Source organism: Camelus ferus, chromosome 24 (assembly GCF_009834535.1).
Source record: "Camelus ferus isolate YT-003-E chromosome 24, BCGSAC_Cfer_1.0, whole genome shotgun sequence".
NCBI lineage: Eukaryota > Metazoa > Chordata > Mammalia > Artiodactyla > Camelidae > Camelus > Camelus ferus.
The window spans coordinates 19,105,517-19,121,162 of record NC_045719.1 but is presented as its reverse complement, the minus strand read 5'-3'; positions in this window follow the sequence as shown (position 1 = coordinate 19,121,162).

Here is a 15,646-nt window from a genome sequence, read left to right as displayed (position 1 = left end):
CAGCCACTGAGTGCATCACACGTCTGCCTACATCTTGCCCTGCGCTCCGGCGCTGCATGCGGGGAGGAACAGCAGTAAAGGCAGCCTTCTCAGGATGCAGTGAGAGGGGAGCTGGGACCAGCCTGCCGACCCTATCAGAAAACAGAACGCTCCACCCTAACCTCTCTGAAGCCTGTAATTCTACCTGACCATGGTGTTTTTTGTTTGTTTGTTTTTGTTGTTGCTATTGTTTGTTTTGTTTTGTTTTGTTTGCTCATAGAGCCTTTTTGATCTTCAAGAGTCCGCTGTTAAATGCAATTAACCCTGTGAGGAAAAATACTTTAAACAGTAGCTTTCCCATCTTACCTTGATAATTTTCAGGTTAATTTAAAGGCTTGGCATATCCCTGGGACCCAGGCCAGAAGTCGGAGTGTTTTGAAGAAGAGGCAAATTGGAAGGATGCTCAACAGGGAGGGTTAATATACTGAGACTTCAGGGAAGGAACTCAAGGTGCACATCCCATCTCTGGGTGTCTGCTAGGGGCCAGGTGAAAAGTCAGAATCTGACTGCAGTGCATGCAGTTCTGCTGTCCCTGGATCTGCAGGATACTTCCGTGTGGCTCTCCGAAAATCGCAGCACTCCCTGTGCCCACATTTCGCTTATGAAGAGCAGGAGTCATGGGTTAAGCGGGCTATGGGAGAATCAAGTGAGTGAGTGATTAGAGCAGCTTGAGGTTTCTGAGAGATTTAGGGTGTTAGCTGTTGACAGAATGGCATCGGAATTGGAGATCAGCAGTAATCTTGAATCGTGTGGTACGACGGGCTCTCTGTGGTCCTCCACACTCCGTGGGATGTTTCTGTCCGTCTCAGTTCTCTTCCTAAGGAATGAGGCTTTAGGAGTCACTGGGAGGCTGCTCCTTGTTACAGATGCTACAGAAGAACAGCAAAGATGTGAGCAAAAGAGACACGCCATTTTTCTGTAGGATTCATGGGAAATACATAGCAACGAGCCGGCTCGGCTCCCTCCAAGGGAGCATTCTGTTTCTCCCATTAGCTTACCATTCATTCCCATTCATCCAGAGACAGAGCATTGTTACAGCTGAATGCTGAACTTGGGGGAAACATTGGCCTGATTATTGACACGCTCTGCCATGTCACCATCTCACCAGCTGAAGCCTAACACTAGAGACCACAGAGGATGTGGATGGAAGGTCTGGTTGGTGGGGAGGACTAGGAAGGGCAGTTTAGGAGCGGGAGGTGCCCATTAGGGACAGGAAGGATGGACATTCTGGGGAGCAATATTTCTTACAGTCTAATGGCTCTGTGTTTTATAGAACCTGATCATTAGGGGATCCTGGGCATAGTTCCGCAGAGATGTTCGTGTGAAATAAAGCAAGAGGCTATTAAACAGAAAGTTTAAATATAGCTACAGGGAGACATCCTTCCTGACAACTTGATAGATGTCTTAGAGTGACGACTCCTTCCTTCATCGCTAATTACAAAATCATTTGTCTTAAGGAAAGGACAAAAGAGAAGTAATTATGAAAAACATGATTCTTAAGGGATAAAAAGATAACACCAGTTTAAAACACGGAAGCAATCATAACCACTTAGAATCATTATTAGCTTGGTGGAACCAATGACAGGCTGCTTTTTAGAAACCAGAGGGGATGGGGGGCCCCTGAAACAGAGGGAAGAAAACATTCAGTTTCTTGTTATGCTAAACTTATCCCCAGACTCCCGAGACTTCTTTGATGAACAGTTCATTAAAATTTCCGACCGCAGATGAATTTGAGCTAAAATACACAAATGTTTTAATTATACATTCCTTTTTAATTACACTAATGACTTGTAATGTGTTTATGTTGGTTTAGAGTTTAATTTCTTCCCTTAGATTAGGTGGTTGACTTAAGGACTGTGCTTTTCAGTAAAATAGCGTGATTCATCAATGTTTGATTATGAATTAATGCCCGAATGCAGAAGAGCTGCTGCCCGTGGAAGGACGGCTCTGCCCATGAATTGTCTTTGCTCCGGGGCTCGGGGACGGAACAGACCTTGCCATCTTGCAGGCATAAGGGATGGGAGTTCCGAGCACAAAGCTCTGACTAGTTCCCAGGTTGGAAAGATGCTAAGGAAGGGATAGGGGAGCGGATGAGTGGGGAAGGAAAGACCCCATTCATGAGATGGGTCCATTTACATGTCGGCAGATGCTTCAGAGCTGGCCCATGGTCAGGTTCTGAGGGGCTGGCCACACACTTCGTGTTTTTGACCTTCCCTTTATGACCTCTTCGGGACCTCTCATTTTGAGGTCCTCTGACTTTCTGACCCAAAGGAACCCATTCCTTCAGCCAATTCCAGCATCAAGAATAAGATTTGGATGAACACTTTCACATGGATATGTGATGCAACAAGGATATTTGTCCCCACCCAAACTCTGACATTTATATTTTTAAAGAGAATTCTTAAATGCTTAAAGTTAAGCCAATGCTTAACTAATGGCGCCCTTCATATAAAGGTCGGGAACTAAGCAAATACACCCACTTATCTGCCTGTGCAATGGATGTCAGCGATTATCTTCGTTTTCCTTTTCCAGCATCCCTTTGCTCTAGTCTAGTAAGAAATTCTCTTCGTTTCCTGCAGTGAAACCAACCCACGTGAAATGATGGAACCTGAAACCGTCATCCCTGCCCCCCAGACCCTTGGATTTGGCCTCGTGTGACTCAGGCTAGCACATCAGATTATACAGTCCTCCTAGGCACAGAGGCTGGTTGAACATAAGCACATCACTGAAGCCAGATTACCCAAAATCCCCCAGAACTTTTCAAAAATTGTATTTCTTGAGGTATCATTGGTTTATAATGTTATACAATGTCATATGTACAACATTACATTTTGACCTCTGTATACACCACAGTGGGCTCCCCACCGAAACTTGAGTTTCCATCTGTCACAGTAGAGTTAACCCCTTTACCTAACTTGCTCTCTCCCTCCTCCAGGGATGTTTTGGCCAAATCTGTTAGAGTAAACAGAATAATGTGCCGCCCTCCCCTACCAATATTTTCACGTCCCAATCTCCAGAACCTGTGAATAGGTTACCCTGCATGGCAAAAGGGACTTTGCAGATGGAATTAAGTTGATGCTCTGGAGATGGGAAGATTAGCCTGGACTATATGAATGGTTCTAATGTCATCACAAGCATTCTGGTAAGGGAAAGACGGGGACAGGAGAGTTAGAGAAGACATGACAACGAAGTCCAGTCAGAGTGATGTGATTGCTACATTTGACGATGGAGTGAGGGTCCATGAGGCAAAGGATGCAGGTAGCCTCTAGAAGCAGGAAAAGGCAAGGAAATGAATTCTCAGTGTCTCCAGAAGGGAATACAGCCTGCAGACAATTTGGTTTTAGCTCCAGGAGACCTATTTCAGGTGCTTACCCTCCAAAACTGTAAGATAATAAATTTGTGTTGTTAAAAGTCATCAAGTTTGTGGTAATTTGTTATAGCAACAAAAGGAAAGGAAAACAGCTGTCCAAGAAGAGATGTCTCTGAGCTGGGATCTTGTTCTGAAAACCATCATGTTTATCATGTGGAAAGAAGCTCTCAAAGGACTGGAGAAGGAGACACGGGTGATGATGCTCTTTGAGCATCCTGGTTGGTGGGGCCTGAAACACCACACCTCTGTACCTCCCAGTAACTTGTGGCAGTGCCTTCTTTCCCAAACCTTTGGCTTATGCTTGTTTGAGTTGGATTTCTGTCATTGGAAACTAAAAGCACTGGTTAGTCTACCCCTTGAATATTTTTGTAGCAAGCAAAATATGCACTGTGGACAAGGTTTTTCATTAGTTCACAGTGTTGCAGTAAAATTCTGTCATCCTTCACAGGTTGATGATGGCTGGATTAAATCCACAAATGGTATTTGTATTTATTGCAATTTTTATATTCTTGCTGTCTTCAAAACTGTTCCGAATGTTTCAGAATGCAGGGTGGAGAATGGACACGATGCTCAAGAGGAAGTAATGATGGCACATTTAACATCAATGAAAAAGATGTATTTGGGTGCAGACATTTCAGATAACTCAGACACCTGAAATTTCACCACCACAGCATCTTCCCATGCTGAATCAATATGTGACTGCTTTAGCCAATAACATGCATTATGTCTTCAGAGAAGCCAGGTTGGACCCCATGAACACAAGACATATCCAATCTCTTAGGGGCCTCAAGAAGGGAATTGAACACAATACAGTGCAATGTCACAGAATGAAGGTTCAACTGTGGAAGGATTTCCATATGAAAAAATAAGTAATTTTTTTTTTCAGACAGGGAGGCTGAGTAATCAGGACACTGACTTAAAGCCTGGTGACATGGGAGGTTGGTATCACAGGGTGTCCCTCACAATCTGAGAAAAAAATTGGGGTTCTCCATAACCTCCTTTCTTGCCATATGACAGAGTAAGACAGAGGAAGTTCGGTTAAAGATGGTCATACTTGAAAAGGCTAGGCCTTCAAATGAGAATCCAGGGGCCCCAGACGGAGGGAACGCAGTTCATAGTCTGCATGGACCTCGACACCCTTCTAAATACTCCTCCTCTTCTGTGTGTGCTGCCGTTTGGCAATGGGCTATTCCATATTCATTTATTATATGGGAAATTCATTTTAACATCTGGATAATCATCTATTCGTTAACATGCATTTGGTTACAGATTTTCCTCTAGAGTGGAGGCTGTGATGGAGTTTGTAGGGATCATTCATTCAAGCAACAGTTACTGAGTGGTGGTTATGAGCCAGGCTCTCTGCGATGTGCTTGGAATACAAACAAGAATCAAAGCAATTCGGCTTCTTTCCCCGAGGATTTCACGATCTAATAGAAAGGTGGCAGGGAGACTTCGTCTGCAATACTAGGTTGAAAGGTTAAAGACAAATATGTTCTTATTTTCCAATTTCACCCAACACAACCCCACTGTTTCTCAACTGTTCTTGGAAATTCCACAACCAATCTGTCTCGCCACGTTTTCAAACCCCTTCCTGACTGTGTCTACAGCATCCACACTTCAGAGTTTCTACAGACATTTAAGAAGTAAATGCAAATGATCACTTGTTCATTTTTCTTTGATTTCTTGGTAACCTAGAAAGGTGAAGTAGGGGTAGCTATAAAGGAAATCTGAAGCTGTGAATTCCCTAACTGTCAGCGTAAAGCCCTTTCACTACGTCTTGGCTGAGTGAACCAAACACGCATTCACCCAATAATATAGGGGAATTCACCTAGTAACATAGGGCATGTGAACTTTAAAAAACATTGGCTTTCCTCCAAAGTCTACTGAATATGGTTTGAACAACATAGCCTGGCGTTCCAAGTCCTCCCGAAACATGGCTTCACTCATTCTCCAAGTTTATTCCGTCACTCAACTAAGATTATATGGCTGTCATTTCCGGAATCATCTCTGTGCTTTCCTACCTCCCTGCCTCTGCTCCACCTTTCTCTCTATCACAATGTCCTGCCGCACCCCTGTTCACCTGGTGACCTCCGGGGAAGTCTTCAGCACTTGCTCAAGTCCTTCCCAGTCTCACCAGATGGAAGATTTCTGTAGCTGCTTTATTGAACTTGTGTGACTCAAATGACTTTGGTCACCTTCCCCGTTCTACCACAGGTGTATTGTCCCTGTCTTGTCTCTTCTACCAGAAGGCAGAGATTCTAGTATCTATGTGCAGATCCTGCACACTGAATACTGGGCATTATAAACATCTCATTCACAACTGAAGGCACTGAGTTGAATTCAGGTCATTGAGAAAATGACAAGACCAACTCAAAGCGATGTAATTACAAACTGAAGCCCATCCGAGGTGGCCTGGCTAAGGCCAGAGAGTGTAGAGTCAAAAAAGCGGCTGCCAGGGAACCAGTTAAGACACTTGTGTGGCTATTCTGGTGTAAAGAGAGAAAAGCAATGCTCTCCCAGGAAGAACGGGGCCAGGAAGGAGACAAGTGCGTTGCGAAGCCATTTCTATCCAAGATGTGGTGCCTGTGAGAGATAAAGGATGAGGATTTTATTTAGGAGATAGAACATGGTAGGGACATAGAAAACAATGTGCAGATGGTAACTGTCAACCTGTTAAGCACTTTCTTCCTTGTTGATGTAAGCTCTGAGCTTCTTTGATAAGTGTGTATTTTTTGTGACTTTGCTGAGAGTTCTTGGCATTCTCTGGGCACAGATATCCAGATATATAAACTGAATTCCCAAGAGCCCTTATTTTCCACGTGGCTGCCTAGTAGGAAAAGCCGAGCAGGCAATGTCCTGGGACCACCAGCAGCCTCCCAGCCACCCCTCCTTGCACTGACTTTGATTACTGTAATTAACAAAAGATCTCTCTTGAATAGAACTTTTCTTAAAAGCTTTGCTCCAGAACTGGAGTGAGTAAACTATAGCCCAGGAGTTAAGAATGGCTTTGACAATTTTAATGCATAGTTTAAAAAAAAAAAAAAGTAAAACAAAAAACAAAGAAGAACTATTTGCAACAAAAGCCAGACCTGGCTTACAAAGCCTAAAACGTTTATAATCTTTAAAGAATAAGTTTTTCCAGTATAAATGCATAAAAAATAATTTTTTTCCCCAATAGTCTGGCCAGAGTTTGTGAGTGTGGTTGTTGTTTGATAGCATAGTTCCCCTGTACCATCTAGGCTGGTACCTGCCCTTCCTGACTAGCCTCATTGACCTATCTTGGCCAACTAGAATTCTTGAGCCCTATTTTTATACCAGTGGCCCTCCTCTCTCACAATGCTTATAAACGACTTCAGGATTATAGCCAGAGCACTTGAAAATATTTATGCAATAAACAACTAATTTTTCAAGGTAGTTATGGTTATACACATTGGGCAGGAGATGTCTTAAAATTCCAGATAAAGTACCTTATTTTAGTTCTACGGCATGACTTTCCAATCACAGCAGTCACCTTTTCATAGAGGTACATCAAGATAAATAGAGCAATATCCATATTTTACAGTCTATAAAATTCAAATCTTTGCTTAAAAAAAAAGAGTTTACATGCAATGCATACACCAGCTTGCAAGTTTATTTATCAACGTATATTTATGCAATATGTGCATTATAAAGTCCAGGCATCGGGTTTAGGGTCTGGGCAAATATTTACAGCCTAGATCCAAACAGGGGTGAGTGCCTGTCAAAAACTGTTGTGACAGGTGCTTGTAGTTCACTTCACACCATCGAGAGGGTGACAAGTTTCATCTTCAAGAGCTAAGGCTTTATTTCTTCCTCAGAGACTTTTTTTTGTGCCCCAGCTGCAGTCTGGAGGTTAGGATCCAGGTTGTTTGAATAACCTCGACCCTTCTACCACATTTTAAAAAGATGTGAACATTTAATTCTCATGCAGTCGAACAGATTTGATAACGTGTCCTATTTACCTTCTCCAAGAGTGTGTGTATTTCAATAGTAATCAGAATCTCCAGGCAAAGCCATGGGAATAGAAAAAGGCAGAAATGTAAGAATACAGTAAGTAGAGAGCTTGATATTTTGAGATAGAGTTATGTGGTTATCTTAAAATTCTCCAGATCACTCCTGCTTGCGAGCTAGTCCAGGCTGAGGTGGTAAGAGGGTGGCTGGAGGCTGGGAATGGCCAGTGAACCTGGTTTATGGCCAGAGAGGGCAGTGGCAAGAACAATGCCTGTGACAGTGAGAAGAGGTGATAATGATGCCTGAAGCCAGTCGAGAAGCCCCGAAGAAATGTCCATTCAAGAGGTGAGGCAAAAAGTCAGAATCCAGGTCTGAAGATCATGGATGGAGATTCGGAACGTCACATGAGAAGAGGGAGTTTGGAACCCTGAGACATGGACAAGCACAAAGAATGGCTACCTCTTTTGTCCACTTGTGGCCACACGTGCTCATCTCTGACACTTCCGGTCTTGTTGGCCGGAAGGGTACTATTAGCATCAAGAACGTCCCAGACGCTGCTCTGGGATTTCATCCCTGGGACGAGAGGGACCAGGGCGCCTCACGTTTGTCTAAGCATTTGAGGCTCATTCTGAAGAGAGAAGCAGGTTCTAGATACATCCCCACTGACACCCTCACCCTTGCTGGTGTACTTATAAGACTCAAAAAGAGCCTAGGTGGGGAATTTTTTTTTCCGTCTCCAAGCAGAATAGTAGACTTTCCCTGGGACTAATTCTGAGAAATCTCTGGAGTTGGTCTTTTCCCAGACATGATATCTCTCAGAAGAGATAACGAGGTGTCAGTTCTGACACGTGGAGCTGGTGTTCGAGGTAAGAATCTGCTTTGGGGGATATTACAGAGGTCTCCAACTTCACTTCCAAACAACTTCACTTCCATTTTTACCTTTGTTTTTGTTGCTCTTGTGTTGCTGTGTTCTGAAGACACATATTAGGACAGAGTGAAATTCTAAAACGTGACCATGCCCATAGAAGTCAAGCACTAACCCCCCCAAATGATGGAACGATTGGATAGACAAAGGGGAGACCCCCTCTCTAGAACTGCTGACACCATCCATACCCAGCACTGTGTGGACGCCGCTGATGGAAAGTCCACGAGTCAGGAACCCCACCCCGGGAGTCCATTCCAACATGTATTTCCCAGAGGTGGCCAAGAGGTGCAACTCTTGCAGCAAACAGCTTAAAATATCACAGAAAGTTAGCTCAAGGGGATGACGTGGGGCACCATGCAGGTAAACCAAGACCATCGGTTCATTGGCCGAAGAGGTGCTCAGTCATGGTATTCCCAGCTATTTATAGCCTAGAAACTGCCTGTTACATTTTATCCCCACAGGGCTGAATACACAGACTCAGAGAGTGGAACAGTGGCTTCCAAGCACAGGGAGGTTGGGGAAATTGGGGGGTTGTTGGACACAGAGTACAAAGTTGCAGTTTCATAGGATAAAAATGTCTAGAGATGGAATGCAAAGCATGATGACTAGAGTTATTAATACTGTACTGAATCCTGGAAATGTACCAAGAGAATAGATTTCAGGTGTTCTCTCCCCCCACAAAAGTGGTCACTATGAGAAGAGACGGATATATTAAGTAGCTTGACTATAGACATTATGTCACTGTGTATATGTATATGAAATTATCATCTTTTACATATTTAAATATAAACGAATTTGTTAAAAATTATAAAAAGATACTATCAACAAGAACAACAAAGAAATGGTACTGAGACAGTGTAAGTCACCTTTCCGAAGGGCCCCTCTCCCTGGAGGAGTCTTCATGTTTATGCAGGGCTCCCCGAGGACTCCAGCTGGGGCTTCCTAGGATCCAGCCACAGTTATGTCCATCAGACTCACGAGGATGAGTTTCAGAGTGAGACCACCCACCCAAGGCGTGGGCAAATGCAGCCTGTGGGGCACATGGTCTCGGATCTGGCAGCCTGGCGACAGGACCATGCTGAGCAATTCTGTGAACGCGGGGCGGTTTGTATAAATTGTTTAAAACTCCAGGATCTCAGTCTCTTCAATCTCTAGAGCAATCAAAGACCTTCCTACAATTGTTTCCAATGAGTTGTGTTTGAATCTCGATCATGAAGGATCCAGAACCCTACAAGTTAGCTATCTCTGACAACCTGGGGGGTAGTTCGGTGACTGCCTCCTTCCAGGACGGGCTGTTGGGAGCAGCGATCTTGCCATGAGCCCCGGGCTCAGCACAGGAGGCTTTCGGGACATCTGGGTTGATGGCGTTCCTGGCACTTGGATGTACAAATGGCTGCACTCATTAAGGACGCCTTTATTTTGAAATGAACACCTTATGTTTCAGATCAACGTGCATTTCACTACACCCACTGACTTCTAATTCACTTCATCTTTACAATCACCAATGAGGTAGAAATTATTAGTGTCATTTTTAAATGGGGAAATTGAGGCTCAGAGTTATTAAATATTTTATCCTTGATTACACAATCCCAAAAAAGCACCAGTCATTAAGGAAAGACACGTCCATTGATACCTCTACGTTAATCGTGGCCCAAAATGCAGATGCGATACTTTGTCGCCATTCTCATGATAATAAAATGGTGATGGTAACAGTCACTGCGTGCTTCTCAATTTGTCAGGCATGTGCTCTGGCTATTCTTCTGATTGAGAAAAGTATCTAATTATCTCATTTACCATGAAGTATTAGACATTGGAAATAGCTTAATGAAGTCTGCTCTCAGACCGCATTCCACTTTTAAGGAGATATATGGGTGGAGAAATGTGTAACCTAAAGGAATAAATGACTGTGGAATCTGAGGCTTATTATAGTAGGTAGTGCAAGAAAGATTTTGAGGTCAAAGATGCTTCTAGAAATCATTCTTTCTCTCTCAATTTCTACCAAATCATCCCATAATCAGTTTTCCAACCCCAAAATTTTAGCTAAAATGACCCTAAAGCAAAGGCAAATCTGAAGAAAACGTTTGGTAGATCTAAGTTCTTGAAAAGGCTTGGTCAGTACAGAGGCAAGCAATAAACATTATAATACAGTCATCATAATGTCAAAAATTCCATTATTGGAGATTAATTTCTTGGACTCTCCGATTAATTTTATCTTAAAGTCCAAATATTCTGAAAGGTCATATACTTTTTAGATATGACCGGTTACCCTGTGCTTTGAATGAGATCATTGTTTATTGGTTCTTAGAGTTAGTTGAAAAGCCTTCTCCAGGGAGAAGTGAAAACTAAAATGAGTAGTTGGTTGAGATCATTAAACAGAGCCCTAAGAGGGAAGAAAGCTTACAGCACTGCGGGGGCCTCCATAATGAATTCTGGAGGCCATGTCACAGGAAGGAGTGACAGAGATGAAGAAAGTTCTGGACGGTCAGACGTAAGTCGGAGGCCGCAGGGAGGACAGAACACAGAGCCCATTGCCATGAAGCCTTGATTTAAGTTTTAGTTCTGCCGTATCTTTCTGCCTGGGCCACTTACCAAAACTCCAAACCTGCTTCTTCAACTCCAAAGTGAGAAAAACAGCAATGGGAGGGGGGTTATTGTGTAGATAATATCAGATACTGTGTGTGGAAGTCATCTGAGGCGTGTAGTTCTGTACAGGTGTCAGTAAGAATTGTCGAATGATGAGGACCACGAAGAAAATGGCAAGGTTGGGACTTCATCAAAGTCTTAGTTTCTCCTAAACTCGTAACCTGACAAATCCTATGCTGGACAATTTGTAGATGAACTTTTCCATGCTGGTGTGAACCCACACAAGTCACATCCATATGGGTAGCCAGCAGAAAAACAGTCCAGGTCAGTGGACGTGTGATGTCCAACCCCTGGAGGCTTTGTAGCATCTGTGGCCTGTGTGCGAGGTTGTCATAACAGAGAACTTTAATCTTCAAGGTGACTCCACTAAACCCCAGTGTCAGGTGACTGCTGTTTGGAATAAATGACTTGGGAACAATGTTTTTCACTGAAGATTCCTTTTTTCCACCAAAACAAAATGGTTAATTTGACCAGATTGGGTGAGGATTCAGAAAACCTGACATAGATACGCCAAATGCTGTTTTGAGTTAAGCTCTATAACCATTGGTCAACTTTCTCTCCAGCTGAAAATCAACTACTTATGATTCTGATTTCTTTAGCATCTTGTACAAAACAAACTCACAACAAACTTCTTTTACAATTAATAGATGACTGATGTTAATTCATCATGCTTTTTGAACTCTTTTTCAGGATTAGAGCCAGAATTAATGTATCTCTCCTTTTTGTGATAGATTCTCCTCCATTTCCTGGTGACGGGGGCTTCCGTGGTCAGTGGATGAGCTGACCTCTTGATTGTTTGCCCTTATTCACAGGTATCATCGTTTGGAGGGCACGCCATTCATGCTGGATTGCTCTGTGGCCTCTGTTGTCTTCCAGTAAACGCCTAGGACTCACAAATCCCAGATTTGCATCCTCCTTCCAAATTCTAATGCCATTCACTGCAAGTGCAGCCTCAGGAGGTAGGGGATATTAGGTTTGAGTATGCCCAGATGAATATGCTGAGCGGCATATTCCAGTACATAAAGAATGATATCCCAGTGTATGCTTTGCTCAGAAATGCAATTTAAATTAAATTACATTTCTTCCCACACTCACCCCACCATCCCTGCGTTCACATCTAGAGGCCAGAAAGCAGTCACACTTGAAATAGCAGCAAATAAAATCAGAGACACAATCAAAGCTTCAGGTGTTGAGAACAGCCAGGCATACGGGATCATGGACTAGAAATGGTTCTAGTCTGTTTAATAGGTAGAAGAGGCCAGGGACCCTTTCAGATTCCCCATCTGCATCAAAGCCTGAGGCCCCCAGCATACTGATACCTGAAATACATCTTTGGAAAGGAATAAAGTTTCAAAGGTTCAGTATTTATATATTTATTTATTTAGCTTTTTTATTCCACAACAGAAGATCGGTCATAATGTAAGAAAACAGGAAAGCAGCAGTGGTGAAATGCACCATTTCTGGAATCAAAAAGAACAAAGATCAAATCCCAGCTTGATCCCCACAAGCTCTCTGTGAGTAAGTTACAGAGTATCTGTCCATTTTTTCAGCCACCAACTAGGATTAAGAACATTAACCTCATTTCTCAAAATTCCAGTGGCAGTGTTCACAGAACTAGAACAAATAATTCTAAAATTTGTATGGAAACACGGAAGACCTCCAAATAGCCAAAACAATCTTGAGAAAGAACAGAGCTAGAAGTATCATGCTTCCTGCCTTCAGATTATACTGCAAAGCTACAGTCATCGAAACAGTATGGTACTGGCACAAAAACAGACACATAGATCAATAGGACAGAGTAGAGAGCCCAGAAATAAACTGATGCACTATGATCAATTACTCTACAACAGAGGAGGCAAGGATATACAATGGAGGAAAAACAGTCTCTTCAATCAGTGGTGCTGGGGAAACTGGACAGCTACATGTAAAAGAACGAAATTAGAAAAATTTCTCCCATGGTATACAAAAATAAATTCAAAATAAAGACCTGAACTTGAGACTGGAAACTGTAAAACTCCTGGGATAGAACACAGGTAAAATACTCTGTGACATAAATCATAGCCAAAAAATGCATTTTCATCTATCTCTTAGCACAAAGGAAAAAAAAAAGCAACAAGAAAAAAATGGGACTTAATTAAACTTAAAAGACTGTGCATAGCAAAGGAAACCATCTGCAGAATGAAAAAAATAAAACCTACTGAATGGGAGAAAATATTTGCTAATAAGGGGTTAATATCCAAAATATATAAACAGATCATACAACTCAGTATCAAAAAACAAACAACCCAAATTTAAAAATGAGCAGAGACCTGAAGAGACATTTTTCCAAAGAAGACATACAGATGGGCCAATAGGCTCATGAAAAGATGCTCAGCGTCACTAATCATGAGGGAAATGCAAATCAAAATCGCAGTGAGATATCAACTCACACCTGTCAGAATGGCCATCATCAAAATGACCACAAATAACAAATGTTGGTGAGGCTGTGAAGAAAAGGGAACCCTTGTACACTGTTGGTGGGAATGTAAATTCACACAGCCAATATGGAGAACGGGACGGAGGTTTCTCAAAACACAAAAAAGAGAACCACTAGACTATAGGATCCAGCAATTTCACTCTTTTCATTTCTGAAGAAAAGGAAAACACTAATTTAAAAAGATACATGCACCCCAATATTCATAGCAGCATTTTTTACAATAGCCAGGATATGGAAGCTAGCTCAGTGCCCACCGATAGATGAATGGCTGAAGAAGACGAGGTTTATAGACACACAGTGGAACACTACTCAGTCATAGAAAAGAATGAAATCTTGCCATGTTTTGCCTTTAGTGTCCCTTCGTTCTCTTCACCCCATCCTAACCAATCAGTCTCCTGGTCCATTTTTTCAAGGAAAGTTGTTCAATCTAACCACAACGATGGGTTTTATTTCTGACAAAGGCCTTTCTTCTTACCACAAACACATTGCAAACTTAAAACCTTGACTGGGGTCTTTAGAGAAGTGTTTGAGCCAATGGAACCTTTTCCGTCTCTCTGATCATTCTCTGTATACTTTCCCATAGTCAAGACAGCTGGCTCTGGTTGTATGTGAATGTGAAAATAACTAGTCAGAAGGATGATGAAAAACTAATCAGGGTTGAAATGTCAACGTCATCGCCACACCTTAAAACTATACTGTGGGATAGCATGGATGGGAGATGCATGGAGAACATTTTGTATAATGAGAAATTTGACAGACATTAAGGTGTAGGGTTTATGAACTTGACTCTCAAGTCAACTACCAGGGTTGTACCCCAACTCTGTGGCTTTCTAGCTGTGTGATCTTGGACAAATGGCTTGATCTTTCTTTGCTTGTTTCTTCATATGTAGAATGAGAAATAATTGTGTGTACCTGGCAGTGGCATTGCAAAGGCTGAGTGAACCGCCGTTGCACACCACTTGGAATGGCCACTGGCTCAGGATAAACGCACAGTGAGACTCAGCTTTGATCATCAACACACGATGGAGTCCAATGCCTTTGTCATCAGATAGACTATGGTATGAGCCTTGGCTCCTTCACCTATGGGATCATGAAGAAGTTATTAACCTCCCCATGCTTCAGTTTTCTCATCTGTGGAAAAAAAAAAAACAAAAACAAAAACAAAAAAACAGCAATAATGATGCCTGCTACCTCAATAGGGAAATGATGATGATAAATGAAACACATTGCTTAGCACAGCATGTATGCACAAAGAGAGTGACTACTGATTATTACTAAATTAGGCTGATGTTCCGTGGCGAACCCACTATCTATGTTTAGAATAATCAGCATTACTCTATTTATGTGGCTATTCTCATAAAGACCTGTGGTAATGACACATCTCAGAGTCTGGCCCAAATGCATCCTTCTCCGTAGCCTGCTTGACCATACACCCCAGTCTCCCATAAACCTGGTTACGAATGGTCCACACTGACTTATGGTGCATTTGTTTGCATATAGTTTATCTCTCCTTTAAGGAAGAGACAGTCATATGTACTTTGTTTTTGTTTTTGTTTTGGGTTTTTTTTTTTTTTTGCCTCACAATTTGGCAGAATATCCGGCAACAAAGTAGATAGATACGGTCCTTTAAATTCTCCCTTAGACTCCATCAATTTTCTTCCTCGATAGCTGTTTATTCTGCTACTGTTTCAGTGGCACGCTCTAAACATGATTAACAGTCCTTTTCTTTCAGTTACGAGCATAGTAACTTCTCAATGGTACATGGAAAAGGCATATGGGAAAGGTGGGCTTCAGATACCACAAGCTTCTTCCCCTCCTTCCCCTCTTCATCCTCCTTCCCCTTCTTGTCCTCCTCCTCGTCCTCTTCTTCCTCCTCCTCCTCCTTCTTCTTCTTTCAATCAAATAGCTTGAACCGGAAGTTCCAAAGCCAGCTTTAGTCTCAGGACAGAGCCAGGTCCCCAGGGTCCATCCTTGCTCCAGTGAAACTGTTCATGGCTCTGATTCATCTTGACACTGGTCTCTTTCTCCTTGCCCGAAAATGATTGATTTCTCCCAAAAACAGATGTCAGTAGAAACTAGGACAAAATACTTAATATCCAGTTTCAAATATCCCTAAGGGAATTTTTTGACTTCTTTAATTGATTGAAATCACTTAAGGCTGATTCTTGCTTGACACATTTATTTCTGCACCATATTTTCCCCCCAAATTTGCAAGTCAGTCATG